The sequence below is a fragment of the Cygnus olor genome, chromosome Z (assembly GCF_009769625.2).
Source record: "Cygnus olor isolate bCygOlo1 chromosome Z, bCygOlo1.pri.v2, whole genome shotgun sequence".
Classification (NCBI taxonomy): domain Eukaryota; kingdom Metazoa; phylum Chordata; class Aves; order Anseriformes; family Anatidae; genus Cygnus; species Cygnus olor.
This window is the reverse complement of record NC_049198.1, coordinates 9,190,435-9,208,892: the sequence shown is the minus strand read 5'-3', so window position 1 is coordinate 9,208,892 and position 18,458 is coordinate 9,190,435. Positions and strand designations below refer to the sequence as shown.

Sequence of the window (18,458 nt, the reverse complement as noted above, 5' to 3'; positions counted from 1 at the left end):
AGGTTACTGCCTGCTTATTGAATGTTGGGGCTAAAGTGCTGTGTCAGCAGATCAGGGCTCTGTTATGGAGAAATAACACATACTTTCTCAAAGGGAAGGGGTTAATGCTGGTATTTCACTGCAATTCGTGTTCTTTAAATGCTATCCTTACGCATGGAGGATGCTCACAGCACCCTGAAAACTTCTCGTCATTTCTCTCTTAAAGGATCCTTCAGAGACTCAGGAAAGTTTCCAACTTCAGTGTGCCACAGTGGCAGAGCAGAATGGATGAGAATGTCATCGATATTTGTATTCTGGCAATAGCAGGGTCCTTGTTAGGCGAGGGTACCCTGGTGGTCTTGGAAGCAGACCTGAGCTGAACATTAACGGAGGATCATTCAAGGAGCCCTTCTGCCCTGTCTTGTCTCCACTTACAGCAGCCAGCGTTGCACCAAGCTGTGCACAGCAGAGCCCCAGTGTGCCAGGCACAGTACAGCAGTGCAGCTGAGCACCACCCGTGTGCCCAGGCTTTTATGGTTTCAGTAAGGGAAATGTACCAAATGGCGGACAAGAGGTAGGAATGGAGCAACAGCAGCAAACTAAACATGTTTTTTTTGCTCAGTTAGCAACTGTTGGACTTCATCATGTCCATCAGTTTCAGCTCAGAGGGCTGGGGAGAAGAGCTTCCCCAAAGTGGGGGAATCAGCATGTTTCTTTCACAGTGCTTCGTGGAGGGAAGAGGGCTGGTTGAAGCAGGTCACAGAGCGTGTTGCTCCATGGGCCTATGGTGGGCACACACAAAGGAGGCTGTTACCTTGGTTAGCAGAGCAGTGAAAGTGATTCGACAGCACCTCCAGCTGTTCTCAGGATCCAAGCTTGGGGTCAGAGATCCCTCCCACCTCTTACACCAACACCTTTATGGAGAACTTTTAGAAACAGAAATGAGGCTGCAGTGCAGGCCATGGGGCCAGTTGTACAATGAGGCTTCTGGATCTTGCACACCCTGGCTGGGACTCAGAGGGAGCTTTGCCTGTACCCTGACAGCTGCTTCACCCCTGCAAGTAACGAGGCAGGTGGCCTCTTCAGGAAGGACCACAGCCTGTACCAGTTGCAGTCTTTCTGCTCTGCTGCATGCAGAAACCCCTCTGGCACCTCTCGTCTTTTTCTCTCAAACCTCAAGCTTTTGGCACAGCTCTTTTCTTGTTCCACTTGGCAGCTATTCTCTATAAAGCAGGTCTCACTGAAGGAAAATAAAGCTGTTTTTATAGATGCCACATACTTACCAAGATTTTATTTAAAAAGTTGTAAAGTCACAGCAGTAATTGGACAGTCTGATCCCATTTCTCCAGTTGCTAAACACAGCTATCATTCAAAGAGCTTTAATTACTGACTGAATCATGGCTGAATAGCTTGTGCTGAGGGTAGGCATTTATTGCATCATTCATGGAAATGAGGCATCACAGTTGGGTACTGTGTAAAACAGTCATAGTCCCCTTTGTGAAACCTCTTCCAGAAGGAGAAACAGAATTTGTTCATCAGTTTTTAAAACATATGAGTATTCCCCAAATCCTTTTTCTAAATTAACCTGTAGAAAAAGCATGTCCGACAGACAGCCTTTGTGTTTCTTTCTCCAGCTCTGATTAAGAGGGGAAAGAAAGGATAGCAAACACATTCTTGCCAGGTAGATCCAGCTTGTTGGATTCATTTGCTCAAAGAGTCATCTCCAACTTCTCCTTTGTAATCATTGTGATCTGTTCCTCCCTGCCTCCAGCCTTGGCCGGTACTAGTGGTGGATTCCTGTTCTCTGCTTTGCAAACTGCTCCTCTCCCAGGCTTTGTCCTGCTTTCTCTCTCTGTGAAACATTTCATCCTCACGTTTCGTGACTGCACAACTCAGCCATTGCCTCTTCCCAGCTCCTGACTTCTGCTCCATGTCCCTCTTGCCTGTGAACTCTGCCCAAATCTTTTCTTTTTTTTTCATCTCTGTCCTCTGCTCTGGTGCTTAGCTCTGTGCCCTTTTCTTCCCTCAATTCTTACCCTGAGAAGAGCTTGAATTGATTCAGCCTAAGCCTCTGTGGACGGGGAACTGTTTCAATTCCATCTTTAAAGTAACACTTTTCTATAGTACAATAAAATAGATCTTCTACAGGGTGTTAAGGCACTTCTGTTGTAAACCCAAAGTCATCATGTTAAGTTTACTGTAAGTGAATTTTTCTACCTTCTGCTCTAAATTCAAGGCAATCCCTGCGTTTTCCAAACAACCTACATACATACCCACTTTTTTGCTCCCTGCTATGAAATGGTGCAATCAAGTCAGCAGGTGTTGATGTCTCTTGGAGGAACAATGCACTCTCCCATCTAGCTCAGCAGGCTGAATTTCAGGAGATTAAAAGTGCTTTCTGCCGTGAGTAAACCGTGAGCTGGCTATGAGAAGAGGGTTTGATCGCACCGGTTGTTTCAGAGCTGCGGGCTGCTGGCAGCAGTGAAGCCCGGGCTTCACTGCAATGAAGCTCCCAGGAAACATTGTGCCAGAAAATAGCCGCTCTCAGTCTGCCTCCACTACCGAGCCCAAAATAAGAGCAGGTTTTCAAAAAAATAAAGGTTTGCTTTGATTTATTTAAAATACTAGTTGTAAGACTAGCAATTTGGGAGAAGAGATGAAGATTACAAGTGAGTCAGTTTTACTTTGTATAAGTTGATGTGAGAAGCAGTGTTTGACATATTAAATGACACAGTGTTAAAAATAGATCCTGAGCAAGGCTAGCATATTTAATATTTAAAATGATGCTGTCAGGCATGGGTAGTCTGAGTCCAGAACAGAGGCTGCTCTTTAAAAATAAGATTTTCCTGTTTTGTTTAAAATTTTTAAAGAAGAAACAGGTATCTTAGGCTTAAAGTCATCAGTAAACCCTAGCACTTTATTTTTGTACATTCACTGAAAGAATATGTACTAGCTCCTTCCAAAAGTATTCACAAATCCATGTTTAATTTGCAAGGTGTTTCTGGATAGAACAGATTGGGAGGCTCAAGACATAAAACAACTTTGCCTTGTTTAGCTACTAATAGAGACTTTCAGTCAGAATATGGAAGATTCAAGTTCTTTCTCTGCCTGAATGCTTTAACTACCAGGCTGAAATGTGGCTTTACTCAGCTTCTGATCTTTGGGGCAGGACGACAAAGCAATTGCAAAATGTAGAAACAAAACCTTGACGTAGATATTTCAGTGTAGGCAGATGCGATGTTCTTAATGCCTCCCAGCTCACATAACTGACTCACTTCTGCCTATGTGCACAAAAGCTAAGGTACAGGATAGTCCTTGGATTTAGCTTTATGAAGTGTTTTGCTACCCTTCATTGAAAGGGGATGATCAGCCACACAAGGAGGTGATGTCCTGTCCTTTGCTGACAATGTTCCTCTTTGTGTCTGCAATAAAACTGTCATAGCTGTGCAGGAGTTTCCACCTTCTTAGAAAGTGGCGTTATGGGCACATTATGGCTGTACTCTCCTCTGCCTCAGTGTAGGGCAGAGAAAGAGGAAAGGGCAGGAATAAAGGGGGAAAAGCAGTCTCCATTTACCTGGTTATGACCATCAGATGGGGAATGACAGGATAATCTGGAGAGTTGTAAGAGGAGTGGAAAGACTTTGTAAGAAGTCTGTTTGTAAGAAGTCTGCCTTTGTGGCAGTGAGGAGTGATACCAGCATGGCCAAGCTGGCCATCAATTGCCTGCAGCATCTGATGCGTACTTTGTTCCCAGCCTGTTACTTTTCACACCTTAATCGTATTAAGGAAAACCTTTTTCACCACAAGAAAAGTGGAGCACTGAAAAACTTTTCTCAGGGGGAATGTGTCAGCTCCATCCTTGGAGGTTTTCAAAACCTGACTGAATAAAGCTCTGAGCAGCCCAGTCTGATCCAGTGGGTGATCCTGTTTTGAGCAAGGCACTGGGCTAAAAAGCTCCTGAGGTGCCTTCCAACCTGAAGTGTCCTATGATCCCATTGCTGGTTTGACATCCAGTTATTTTTTTCAGATGTCATATCCTTTCTAAGTCCTATCTAGTTATTTTCTTGGGATCCCAACGCAAACCCAATAGGATTTGCAGAGGCTGACGTAGGTAACTTGAGTGCGCTGGCACAGAGCAGTCTTCTTCCACAAACATGAGGTCCACTGGTAAACAAGAGAAACCCAATTGCTGTTTCATTTTCACTGTTACGAATGTTTTTCTTTCTAAATTTTTGTTATTGCTCTATTCTTTCTCTTTAATCCACCAAACCTCCCCAATTGTACAGTGATTACATTTAAGAATATATTAAAATTAATTTTCTCCTTTGCTTTTACCTCTGACTGACTCCAGTGCACAGACAGGGTACTTTGTTCTTTTACAGATGTCTCCTGACTGGCATTTCATCCATGTCTCTCAATGTCGAGCGATCTTTTACTACCAGCAAGCAGCCTGATTTCTTGCACTCATTGTGTCCTAGCAGAACAAGGGCATTCACAAAGGGTAGGAATGGAATATTATGAAGCAGAAGCAAATTCAAGATGGTTGTGCAAGTTTTCATGTGAAGTGCAGCACAGGTGACAAACAAGCACCTGCTAATGCAGCTGTACAACAGCTCCATTTCTTAGACCAGTTTGGGCTCTTCTTAGCATTGCTGATGTCTCCAGCAGCCATTGGGGAAGGCAGTTTAGTCTCAACTTGGCAGAAGGATTTTTTTCCACTGTAATTTGGGTTTTTAAGGGGAATTTGCAAGAAAAGAGCATGACCCAGAGCCCCATCACACGTCAATCCCTACATGCTGCCTGCCACAAATGATTAAGAAAAAAATAAAAAAGTGGATGAATCCTCCCCTTCTATGTTCTTTCCCATTTATACACCATGTATTATTTTTTTTTTCTGCAGGATGGGGGGAGCATTTTTTAAAGAGAGGAAGTTAAAATTCATCCTGAAGAATGAGGTCTGTTATTTTGATGACTTAAAAACACTGTTTTGATCTTCTTAGAAGAATTTAGGGCAGGAGTGGAGGCAGTGGGCAGGTAGATGTTCAACACTGTTAGAGGTACAGAGATTCTCTTGGGAAAGAATGAATGCTGGTCTGGAGCAAACTGTGATGTATTGCTTACAGCAAAGAAGAAAGAAATTCTCTTTCATGATCTCGGAGTCTTTGGAACAAAGAGATGCTTATGAAAAGCTGATTGTGGTATCTAACAAGGTTACAGAATAAGGCTAAAAGTTTTCTAACACAGGGTACAACAATAACAACAAAAGCAGCTTGCCAGACCTCATAGACCAGCTGTGTTATCCAGAGGCAGAATCACAGAATTGTGAAAAACTAAGCAAAGAATATTGGAGACCTAAAACTGAAGACTCTTGAGTACATTTCTTGTGGTCCTTCACCTCAACAAATTATTTGCTTTTGCTTCCTGAGTACTGTACTCACCATGTAGTTAGCACTCAAGAGGGCTTTTAGCAGTGGTTAACAGAGCTGCTGAAAGTCTGAATACTCTGGGCCTGTGTACTCTGAGTACCTGTGGAGGAGACGGCAGTATGGTAGGTGGAATGAAAGGATAAATATTGATATCAGGACTTGTACATGGCCAACATTGTAAAAGCTTTTCATTGGGGCAGTCCTTGAAAACCTCTAGGGCTTGATAAACACGGATACATACCTCTGCTTATTCAGCAGTGCTGAAGTCACCCCAGGCTGGTGGCCTTGGTCCTCAGAGCTTCCAGAGGCAGGGAGTGCCCCATGGGAGCTAGGCCTGAGCGCTGACTTGTGCCTTCTTCCTTTGGCCCACGGTGTTGTGAGACATTTTTAGGTACCAAAGCCTGCCCTGAGACATCAAGTTAGGGGGGATCATTTTAGCTGGCTGATTCTAGTTTTAATTTTTGACTTCACTTGGAGGCTGTCATATGTAACCAGTAAGCACAACCTCTTTCAGGATGATGCCATGCCAGGTCCCCAGCACTTTGCTCTGTCATCACTAGACATCTGCTGACTGTCCTGAGAATCTATGCAGACGACCAGATTGTGGGGCCAGCAGTGAATCCTAAGTAGGTTTTTCCACAAGGTGAACCAAAGTAAGCAGGGTGCATTTAACTCTTGAAGTAAGAAAACTATACAGCCACTGAGGCCTTTCCAGAGCACCAAGTGTGGTAGATTTTAACCTCCAAGTTTTCCTGTCTGTGTTTCTGCAATTTTTACTCTCAAAGAGCAAAATTTCATTATTGGCTTCCAAACAATAAATCTGAAGCTGCTGCCCTACCACAGAGAACCAGCCCAGAGCAGCAGCACCCACACTGCCACAAAGCACCCACACCAGCACAGAAACAACAGAGGTACTTTGCCAAGTTCCTATTTATGCCAGTTCACCGTCTTTAAGCATCAAATTAATTCAATTTACAGAAGAAAAACCTTTCTGCTCCCAGTTTTTGATCCCATCCTCTCCAGAGGGACGTGGAAGAGTGAGGGCTCTGTGTGCCTTTCCCACCCGAGGCTGCTGCAGAGGTGATGCTGTCAGAGCTGCTCGGACAGTTTCGTCAGTGTGCTCAGGGGGGGAGATGCTGCTTGCTCTCCCTTAAATGTTACTGGCCCCTGTAGAGCTGGTAGGAGGAAACCTTGTTCCTGTCATTGGCCTGAGCCAGTGTGACTTCAGGCGCCTGGGGAACAGACACAGAGGATGCAAAAATGCCAGTTTGAGTTGTTTTTCTGGCTCTACACAGTTTTTGTCCTTACGTGCTCCATGTCAGGGCGCGTCTTCCCATGCAGCTGGCTTTGCTGGGTTAAGTGTTGGTGATCGGAAAATGCACACACTGCCCAGGGAGAGACTCTCTTGAAAACAGGCCGGCACATCCCACTGCCCCCAGATTTTTGCTTAAGTGCTATCCCTGGAAAGGACAAGGTTGTCAGTCTAAGGGCTTCCTCCACATCTCTGCTGATGCTGACCCGAGAGAAGTTGAAGGTTTTTATTCCCCGAAGCATGGTGTTGCCCTTCCGATCACCTCGCAAGTGCAGCTGTTAGCAGCCAAAAAGGCTCACTGAAAGCAGAGAGTGTTTTCTGCCACCCTTCCCCTCTACTCACAGCTTTTCCCCATCCTCCTTGAGCACTGCGCATGCCAGAATCAGTGGGGCGGAGAGACTGTCAGGAAATCTGAGCATTACAGCTATTTCCGTTTGGGTCTTGGCAGAAGCCAGGCTCTTTCCAGCATCTTGTGTGTGAGAAGGAGATTCTAAGCTTGAGAGTTATTGAACGGGTTGTGGGTGTGGGTGTGGGTGTGTGTGTACACCATGGCTGCTTCATCCTCCCTGCACTTGCCTGAACTTTTTGCCTTGGGGGAACTGGTTCCTTTCCCCACCCCAGTCTGTGCATTCAGAGAGTTTCTGATGTCGTTTCACACTGAAGTTGTCTCCAGGACAGCTAGTCCCATCTCCCATCACCCCTACTTTCTGTCCTTGGGGTAATTTGAGATGCAGTGTGATTTCGAGCTGCTGAATCTTCCATAGAGGGAAATAATGAGACAAAAAAGACGACAATTGCTGCTTACCCTGCACACAGTTGGTTGGCAGTGGAAATCTGTGTTCTTGATTCAAAACAGATTATGAACAGGCAGATTAGTTTCTTTGAAAAATGCATACCAAAAAGAAAAACAAAACAGCCTTGTGTTTTTGCAAAGGCTTTCTGAAATACCACCATGCCTTAAGACAGCTCCTCACATCTTCTGCTCTAAATTGCAGTCTGTAGCTTTGTTTCTTGCACATCCTGCTGCTGAATTTCCTTCCCTCCCCTTCACCCCTTCCTGTTCACCCGGCAGCACCGCCTGGCTGAAGGGCAGGCAGGTCATTTTTATAAAGTCCTTTGAAAGGGACTGGAATTAACACTGACTGGTAAAGTTGAGTGTTTTTGTCAGGAAAAAAAAGCTGACCCTCCTTGCTCCACTTTTTCATCATTAGCTTCAACCCACTTTTGCTGTGTTTAAGAATACGTATGTAGAAGTTAAAGCCTGTTGTAAATCTTAATTATTGAAAGATAATTCAAACTGAATTTGGAACCAGGAGGAGCTGTACATCACTGAAACACCTACCATTTTAACTGCCTGTACTGCCTACACACATTCTGTTTTCTGTCTTAATTTCCTCAGGCATGGAACTATGTCTTATATACACACTCTCTAGTTCCCTTAGTGCTGCTGCAGTAAAATCTTGCTTGCTGAGACCCTCAGGCTGTTTCTCTCCTTTCTTCTACTCTTACAACTCTTCTGTTCCTTTTATCCCAGCTCCAACTCTGGTCAGGCAGCCAAACATTTAACTATACAGCAATAAACCTCATGCTTGTATGCTGCAGGAGATTTTAGCTCACTGAAATGTATTTGCCAAGTGAAGCTGAATATGCGTGTACCACAGCCCAGCACAAACCTGACCCACATGTGCAATGAGCACAGAAATTACAATAATTCCCATATTGCTTTTGCTTGCCTCCTCCCCTTTGTCTTAGAAATGCTGTAGAAAATCCTTAGCTAATGGTCTTTTGATAAGCAAATCCGAGCTGGTATTTTTCCTCCCCTGGGTGAATACAGCTGCCCATCATGGAGGGAGGTAGAAATGTCAGCCTGCCATCGTTTCTGCCTCACTGGGTCACTGAGGAGAGCGGGTCGGTGGCAGGGGCTCCGCAGCTGCAGCCTGGGGAAAGATCTGATTTAGTGCTGCGGTGGTGAGAGCAGGCAGCTGGGGGGCAGAGGCAGAAACCTCCCTTGCCGACTGCTAGGGGGAGGCAGATGCTCAAACCAATCGATGGGATCACATCAGGCCTTTTGGTGTGGCAAGGCAGAAAATTCTGACTCTGCAAGAGGGTAAGGAACATGCAGAGCTCTGAAACACAGGGTCTGACACTCAGAGCCTAGTTTGTACCTGCCTCCCCTTTACCCAGCCTCCCTTTTACAGCCCCCAGCAAGCAGTGTGAAACCTCGCTTAGGCCAGCAGGGCTTTAGCACCCGGCCTCTGTGGCTGCGAATGACAGCTGCACTGGGGTGGCCAGCAGAGTGACATGGGGATGGCACTGCCATACCGCAGCCCTGGATGGGCTTGACATCAGAGATGTATATTGAGGACTGTCACCATCTCTACCTGTACGTTGCTGTTATCTCCAGAGTGAGCCCCTTTGAACTCTGCCTGCAGCCAGAACTGCCGCTCCTCAGACAGGCCTCAGCTCAGTGGTGCACGCACCTGATTGCCAGGCTCTGTGTTTTGGGAAGACATCTCTAATCCCCCAGCCCTGCAGCACTCAAAGCAGCTGCAGCCAGCAGTCTTGGGCCCAGAAAGCCCCTTTCGGCTTGTCTTTCAAGCCCTTTTCTCAGGGTTTTCAGCAGGGATGTGTTTTCTCTGGCCAGTCCCATTTCCCTCTGCCTTTTGAGGCAGCTTCCAAACCCTCAGCCCTTCTCCCCATCCTAGACACTAAGCAGCATAAAATAGTTGACAACAGCAGCCTGCCATCTGCTCCATCATCCTCTATTCACCAATGCTGCCACATTGCAGCCATTCCTGATAAAAGAGACGGGAGATGCCTTGAGGATGGGAAAAGGGTTAATCATTTGTAATAGTTTGGGACTAATCCCCACGCCCAGCTCTGACGTCTCTGCCAAAGCGGGATCAGGGCTGGAAGAGGAGGGTGGAGGCATGCTGACTCCTCTGTCGGGGCTCCCTACAAGGGTGTAAGGGATCACAGCACTGGCCAGCCCCATCCTTTAGAGCACGTGGCAGAGGATGTAAAGCCAGGGAAGAAGCCACAAGCTTTCTTTGAGCACTCTGCAAGTAGGAAAGCAGCTCCTGCTTATCCCTTGGGCTGGGCCAGCCACATAAATCCACAGCAAAGTAATGTGGATATCAAAATGCCAGGCTAGGCTTTTTGAAACTGTACGTGTGAGGTCGGTGGCTGCCCTAGATAAACTGTGCCTGCCTCTCTCCATGCCACCCGGCGAGACATCAAAAGAGAGGAGTGGGAGCCTTTTAGCTGCACCCAGTACAAAGCCCAGGCTGCTGTGCTGAGCTGTCCCCATGGGCCACCATGCCCCAGTGATCCGGGAGCAGCCCCAGGTGCCACCCAGCTTTTGCAGGTACTCCTGCTGCAGAAGAAGCGTGGCAGTGTGCCACACACGGGGCTCGTGCAGACATCCCCACCCTGCTCCAAGGGGGAGCATATGATATTAGAGGCCAGCATCCCTCTGAAATAGAATTCCTGCCAACCTAATTAACAAAAGCTTAATCAGCAGATTGGTTAATCATAAACTTATTAAATAACTAATTGAGCTATAAGGCTCTTTGTCAAATTTCCAGACAATGGAAGCCTCGCTAAGGGAGAGATCAGGTCAGTAATCCGGCTAAGAGAGCGGGTTTGCTGTGCAGGAGGGCTCTCCAGCAGAGCTGCTGCTGTTCCAAACAGCCAGGACTCGGGCTGACAAACTGAATAGCAGGAAGAGGCACCCCGGGTTGTACGTATCCTGTTCTCCCACAAAGATTCACAGTAAACAGGCAATTAATCTAGTGAAACAATGCCTGAAAGTCCTCATCTAGCAAGGAGAATATTTGTAGGGTGGCGTGCTAAGTTAGTAACACTCTCCCTTTCCCAGGGAAGAAAACAATAGGTACCCTACTGCAGAGCAGGCATTTGTCAAACATGATGGAGTGAGGAGTACCCATCCATTCAGTGTGTTAACCAGCCCCTTTGCCTTATCCTTTTTAATTTTGTTAGGTAGAAAATGTATAGCTTTGTTTGAAATACCTAGGGTTGCAGAAACCCAGTGCAGCAAATGATAAAACAGAGTGGATCAAATATTTGACATTTTGCTGCTAAATCAGGGCCAGAAACAGGACTGGGACTGTCAGCTGCAGTCCAGTCCTGGGAACAGGAAAAATCCAAAGGTCTTTTCCAAGCACGATGATGGAGTCAGCGAGCTGAGAGTCCCTTCCAAGCCCGCGTGCTGCCTGGGGCATTAGCACTTCTGTCCTTATTTGTTTTGTTTTCTGGATGGGAACCCAACAAGTCATTCCAACCCGTGGTATCTGCCAGCCAGTGAAAGCTTTCCCAATTACAACATATTAAAAATAAATTCAGTCTGTAGTTTATATAGGCTATAAAACACATGCTCCCTACCATAGACCAATCATTTAGTGTGTATTTTAGACTCACAGAAGCATGGAAACTTGATTAAGTGTATATGCAGTTCAAGCCTACTTATGTCAAGCTCTGTTCAAGTGTTTTTTATACAAATATGCACTGCACAATGATCTCTGTAACTGAAGACCGTGAGTATTCAGCTAAGCAAATTTGTACTGTCTGTTACTCTCCTAAATACACACCACACTTACTGCATGCATCAGTGACCTTAATGCTTCTTCACAGAACTTCAGGACCATAACAAATGTGATGTGGGCACTAAGATTGACTCTGTTTCTCTGGTAGATTATTGCTGTGCCTTTAGCATAAGTGATGCTTTAAATGAAGACAGCTATTACCAATAAGAATTAAATTGCATTTAATAGACTACTTTTTTATTATTTATTTTTTTTATCTAATATACCAAGCAGCAGACTCGGAACAAGCAAATGACTTTGTCTTAAACCTGTATTCAACTGAGTAGAAATAATGTTGAAGGGACCATTTGCAGAAGTCTTTCCGGATGAAATAACTTAATTTTCTCTGTCCCTTTAAAATATGTAAAGGGAGAGAGTAACTCAAGTTTATGGATTATATTTTGTAGAGTTCACTTTATAAACTGAAACTTTTTAGCTAGGCTTGTCAGGTTGCAAGCACTTCCCCAGGTATCTATGTTTGTTCTTTTGGCTGGTAGGAAAAATATTCTTTGAAAAACAGTTGAAAATACAAAAAAAAATCTTTCTGAAGGTAAATGTGAAAGAAGAAAAAAATACATATAAATAAAACTGATGTTGTTCATACATTCCAATTTTGACAGTGATGGATGAAATCTTTATATTCAGTATTTTGCAGCCATTAGGAATAAAAGTCTCAATCTTTAATAAGTGAAAAAGCACGAGCTGAATCACAACAAAATGCCCTTGTGAGCTGGGAGCTGCGACAACAGATGCATTTGAAATGAGCCCAGATAGATGTTGAAAGCTGAAGAGAGATCAGTTGCTGCCTGCTGCTACGTAGTCACAACCTGTCTGAATAAGATGGCAGCAGAGACAGAGCAGGGAGAGGACAGGGAGCCAGGAGTCCCCATCTTTTGCTTCCCCACTTTTGGGGAAGAAAACTCCCCACTCCAGATGCTTTACGTGGCTTGAAGGTAAAGCAGTTAAATAGTTTCTCCCATCAGTAAAATATAGCTTACTGCTTCACAAAGGTGATTCATGATTATACCATGCCATGAAGAGGTAAAATCGGCTGTATTCAAAACAGTAAATTATTTCCCTAATGTTTACAGCCATAAGGTTTTCTTTGCTAGATAGCTAGCTGCACTGGATATCCAGCTCTCCTTCATGCCAGAGCCCAATAGTGGATATAAACAAAGAAGTCATTCTTTCCTATAATCACGTGAAGGTCAGATAAATGAGCTTTGGGGCTGGGACAGAGTGTCTAGGGTATGGGGGCATGCTGTTGGAACATAAAGCCAATTTGTGAGATGTTTTTGGTGGGAGTGGATTCTAGCTTTGGAGGACTGGAGCAGTCATATACCTGTCCTCCTCTGTGCTAAGGAAAAGCACGGCACTTAGTTTCATGTTTGCTGAAGGGAAATGCAAGAAGTAACGTCAGTCTGGCCACACAGAAACCTCTCTAACTTGTGGAGCCAAGACGAGCATTCCCCAGGAGTTAGCCCCGCATTGCTGTGCAGGCAGTGCACTGACTGCTGGTTGTAGTAGCTCCTGTGTTAGAAGTTAAGAGCTGCATCCTCAGAAGAGAGACGCAAATGACTTCTCTGTACTGTACTGTATACCACTTCTGTCTCTGGTCAGGCCATCAGGGGAGCTTAAAACTACTGCCTGGCAGGGTCCGTGCCAGCCCTCACTCATGCCAAAGGGACAGAGCAGCAGCCAGAGCAGCAAAACAGAAGAAAATGCAGCTACTTGGGTGCTTAAAACCTGGTCCAGGAGGGACCTTGGAGGACAGATTTGTATGCCTGCCCTTGTTGAGAGTTCTCACAATTAGACACAGCTTGCTAATCTCCCCAAGTTTGGCTGGGTCAGCAAAATCGAGGTGCTTTGAGTGAAAATATTGTCTTGCACAACTTTCCCAAGTTGGGAGCTGGATGACGTAGCTATCTGACCCCTACTTATGTGAAGAGTCTTTTCTGAAGCTGGGTGAAACAATCCCAGTTCAGACAGCCCGTTCTGAGTAATCAGTGCCAGCACTTAGCACATACCAGCTTTAAACCATATTCCTTGTGTTCAGAGCAGCAGGCTGGCCACAGACAGACCCTTTTCATTTCTGCTCCACCTATGTAGTAAAAATCACTTTTCTTTTGCCTTTCTTTCTGGTTCAGGGAGACACAGACACAGCCATGCTAATACCACCCGCATGGTCACACACACACGCTCCAAATCTCCCAGGGAGCACAGCCCCCGTCAGCACCGGCATAGCCACAGCACACAGCATTCATCTACCTCCCTTTCTATACAGTGTGCAGGCAAAGCCCCTGTTGAAGTGCACCCTGAAATCTCTCCAAGGAGTGACACAGTCCCAGCTGCCAAACGCTCTCTCAGAGGTGAAATTTCGGGACAGTTTCAGTGTTAAGTAGATGCATGCCGACATCCCGGGGCTGAATGATGCTGAGCTGGGCTCAGGGTTTGGGCTCCAAGTGGGAGCTGAAGTCAGCATTTGTTCGTTCTCCCTCCGTTTGTTCATGACTCTGTTGATCATTCAGCGGGATGTGAACGGACAGATTAATCTTATTTACTGTGCAATTTAAATTCTCAGCTTGCTTGAGAAGGTGGAATTCATCAGGGAGTCGCTGCAGTCCTCAGCCTCTGAAATGGTCTTGGCTGACAGTGGGGGACAGAGGAGCAAATACATCCCAAAATCTCATTTCGTAGATCTTGAAGGTGGAAAAATACAACTCTGTCACACTGGATTACTTTCTCTTTGTCTTCCCACTGCATCAAATCCCATGGACCCACACTGCACAGTCCCCATGCCAGGAAGCTCCGTCTCCTCCCACCTCGGCAGGTTCACAAGCAGTTGAGGTGGTGAGGTTCAGCTAGCAGCTCTCAGCAAAGACAGGAGCAGGCAGTGCCTGCCTGCTTCCAACCCACAGTGCTAAGGAAGCAGATCGGCCTCATCTGCCACCAAACAACATTTGTGCTGATCAGGCTGCCTCACATGAGGGGGATACCCACTGCACTGTAATGATTGTAATGATTTATTCAGCTCTGATGTTTTACGTAGACACAATCATGTAAGTTCATTCTGATTCACATTCTCCATTACTATCTTCCCTTGTCACAAAGGAACCAGACACATCCAGCCAGTTAACAAGTAACAATTTTACAGTGCACTTCCTGCTATTCAGAGGTGTATAGGGGTGTTGAAAGGATTCTGGACCCCTCCCCACGTACACACACACACACGTGCACACATGTGTGTCACTCCACACTTTCCTCTTCCAATACACTCTCCAGGATTAGTTTAGGTGGAAGTGGTGCAGCCACAATGCCCAGTGCATCAGGTTGTCCGTGCTTTCTAAGCTCTCCGCTGAAACAGAAGTTTGCTGCACTCAAACGTGCAGCCAGGTAGATTACCCGACACGGCAACCCTACTAATGATCATTCATGACCTTCAGACTCCTGATTGAGCATACTTTTTAATGTTAAAGGCACACACTGGCTGCTTCATACCCTCCCAGACTCTGTTCTGTTGTGCACAGGAAGCATCTGTCTGGAAAATCAGTGAAAAGACAGCAGGAACTCAGATTTGGGTGAAGCTGTCTCAACCCCATCTCTGCCAGCCCTGCTGGAATTGCTTGCCTGTTGGCTCTGCATCACATCTGTACTTACAGTATGCTCGCTCACCCATAACCGACTGCTTCATGGGAAGGGGATGACAAGCCACATGGGTGTGAATATTTCACTAGGTACAACGATAAAAAGTGTAACAGCCAGGTGAAATGAAAGCTGAACAACTCATTTCAAATACTTGCAAATGCCACATTAAGAGCATTGTTGGAGCTCTGCTCTTATAATGCCCTTTTACTGCCAACAGTTAGCAATTTCTCTGAAATAGCTGGAGAACAGCCTTGTTTCATTCTGGTTTCCCAATCTCCAAGTCTCTGTCATTCACCTTGTATCTCTGCCGTATTAGCTTTTTACTGATCATCAAACAGCCAACTCAGCAGGCACGAAATAACTGGTGTCTGGGAATCACAGTCTTCCATTCCTTCATTTGTTCTTGTGTGTCCCATTTTCTCTGTATTTGGCACCAGTGCCTGTTAACAACCCTTCCTCATTCTGGTGCCTGAGAGTTGCCCAGAATTAGGTGGTTTTGTAGGGTCGGTATCGATTTTCCATCAGGCTGTGTTGCCTTCCTGGAAGTTTGTTGCACGTACTGGAATACCGCAGGCAGCATGGGCAGTCCTAGACATGGAGAGCCTTTGCATAGCCAGTGCCAGCCAGAAGTTGCCATGGGCAGAAGACAAACTAAGCCTATCCTCTGTGGTGGGGCCATGCCCCCCTGTGTCTCAGGTTGTGCCCTTGAGGTTTTTAGGGAGACAAGCAGGAACATGGGTGTCATTTAAGTCCAATGGGGAATATTTGACTACCATACCAGAGAGTCTGGATTACTCAGAAGGAAAGAGCCCATTTGTTTTTCATGCAGTCCTATCCTTGAGAATTGCCCAAGGGCTTGGTTCCTAGCTTTCACACAAGGGTTAGCACAGCTGGGTCACTGGAGGGTGTTGGTGTTGGGATTCATGCTCATTTGGGTCTAACAACGGCCAGTATGGGGCAGCCTGTAAAGAAAAACGCTGCTTACTCTTCAAGACTAGGTTGTGGTTCCTTCTCTTTACCCGGCTGCTATATGATTGATTTGATTGCAGCTTCTGTGAAAACATATTTGTGAATTTACAGTTTTTTTGTAAACATGTTGGACCCTGACAGTAACATCATCAGAACTGCCTAAGTCAATCGCATTTCTAAAAGGAACTTAGATATTTAGCATGTGGAGGTCTGGCCTTAAAACAAACATCTGGGAGGTAAAACTAAATGAGCTGAAAACCTGGGAAAGAGCTCGCTACCTATAAATGGGGTTCACCAACTTCACCTACTAGGCCAGGAGGAAGCACCAAGCAGAAAGTGGGCACTGAAAGCCCACCATTCTCATGGACCCGGTGGCTGGTGTGCAAGGCTGCCTAGAATTACTTCAGGGTAGTGGTGGAAGTAGCAGCAGTTCATACATAATACTTGTAAGACTTGGTTAGCTCGTTTCCTTGCCTCCAAGCCTGAAGTGACTGATACACATCTCCACCACCTTCCAGGAGCTTGTCCTGTCACTCCAGGGCTGGACAGACCTCCTGTTCTCCCTCCTATCTTTTGCTTTTTGGCCACCAGGGACTCAGGATTCATAGCATCCAAGCTATCCAAGCATCCAAGCTGACCTGTTGATTCATGATTAAGAAATTTGTCTGGGGACACAGGCATGGATGTCAGAATGACACTGTATTCCTGCAGTGCTATTTCTCTGGCAATATTCACTCCAAGCCACTAAGTAAGTGAAAGAAGGGGTTAAATAGGAGGTGTCTTATCATTCAGCCTCACACATTGAATTATCACTCAGTAAGAGCAGAGAAATAGTCATGGGGAGACTTCCTGAAGGAAGAAGACACTTAGCTAAAGCCCATATTCATTAACTGAATGAGTAATCTGAATTGGAAAACAGCATTAGTGCTTGTAGTGAGTAATCAATAGGAATCAGAGAGCACCAGTACATTTTAAAGGCTCAGGCAAGCCTGAACTGTCTTGACAGAAAATGAAATCTGTAACCTTGTTTCTGAGTTATGCGCTTTTTGTGAATTATACAGCATCTTGAAGTATTGGCAACTTGTTTTAGCACTGCATATTTGTGGCCAGCCACTAGAGCTCCTGGTGTAGATGGGTGGGAGCTGTTTTGTACTTAGGGTTGTAAACCTTTGCCTCCATAAAATCCCACTTTATCCCTCTGTGTTTGAATAGCGCCATTCACGTGGCCTGCAAAATACCAGCCTTTTTTTTTTTTTTTTTTTTTCTGGAGACAAAGATAACCACTGCACTTGCAAGTTCCAGTCATGAGAAATTACTGTGATTTAAGGTTTTGACTTCGATACTCTATCAGTCTCTTTGTTGCTTATGCCAAAGAGAGTTATAGGTCTGGTCCTTCCCCTGCCAACTTCAATGAGCTTTTATTTACCTCTCCTGTCAGCACGAGCAGCGCTGGGCATGGTTTGTATGAGCATATACCCTTCTCTGCAGGTTCCTCAGCCACATGCATTACCACAGTATCTAGGCATCTCTGCTGCTTGTTTGTCCATCAAAAAAGGGAGCCTTGGACACATCCCCTTGCTCTTACCCCTGCGGTAAGGACAGAGTTGGCCTGTCTCACACTTGCACACCTGGGCAGGCACGCAGCTTTCCCACAACAAGCAACAGGTGCTTTTCTCTCCAAGGGGAATAAAACCTGCAAGCAAAGAATACATCAGCACATTTCACACACCCCGGGGGAAGGAGAAGCAAAACGAATTCACTATTCAGGTTCCCCAGCCAGCAGTCTGGTAAACCCCTATTATTCAGGCATGATACAAAAGTAGTTTCCAACATTTTCTCACACTCTGGAGAATGTTTTTAACCAGGCCTTTTCCTGCCTTGCTGGTCTCACACTCTGCTTTTCCCTACCAGACTTGCCTGGCATCGCAGGGTGAGTTTGGGGCAGTTAGCTCAGCTTTTGTGGCCAATTGCTGACTCAACCCAACTGGTTTCCCAAAAGGAATAAGGAAGGACTTTGAATCAGAAAATTGAATATCAGTTTATATGACAGGCCATCATAGATGGGCTCCTATGACTCCTATCCTGGAGGCAGGGATGATTTAATACAGCAAAAATGCTGCATTCCTGCGGAAGGCTTAGCTTTTGGACCTGAACTCTGGTTATGATCCTGTGGTGAGAAGTTATTAAGAAGAGAAATAGCCTCTCCTAAATGAGAAGCTAATTTTAATCCCCTCTTGCAATGAACACGCAAAAAAAAGCCCCACGTACTGTCAGAGGTTTAAGGTACATTTCAGCAGCAAATAGAACATGCTTTGAAAATTAAGCAAACAATATCCTGTTTAAAAATACAGCTGCACAATGTGCAGCTTTTTTATTTTACTTAAATAAAGAAATAAAGCTCGCAAGATTCAATGGGAGATAAAAGAGGAAGACACATTGGGGACATCACCTGCTGTCAGGAGGAGAAGAAGGGGAGGCAGCAACATATTCTGCTGTGGGGTGTGTTAGTCCACTGAGTTGCCA

General features: G+C 45.5%; 1 protein-coding gene across 4 annotated transcripts in view; it reads left to right on the top strand.

Annotated features, from left to right (window-relative positions):
* The window catches only part of FAM219A (family with sequence similarity 219 member A), a 98,579-nt gene that overhangs the window by 64,380 nt on the left and 15,741 nt on the right, over positions 1-18,458 (top strand). The gene's annotated exons all lie outside the window — the stretch shown is intronic.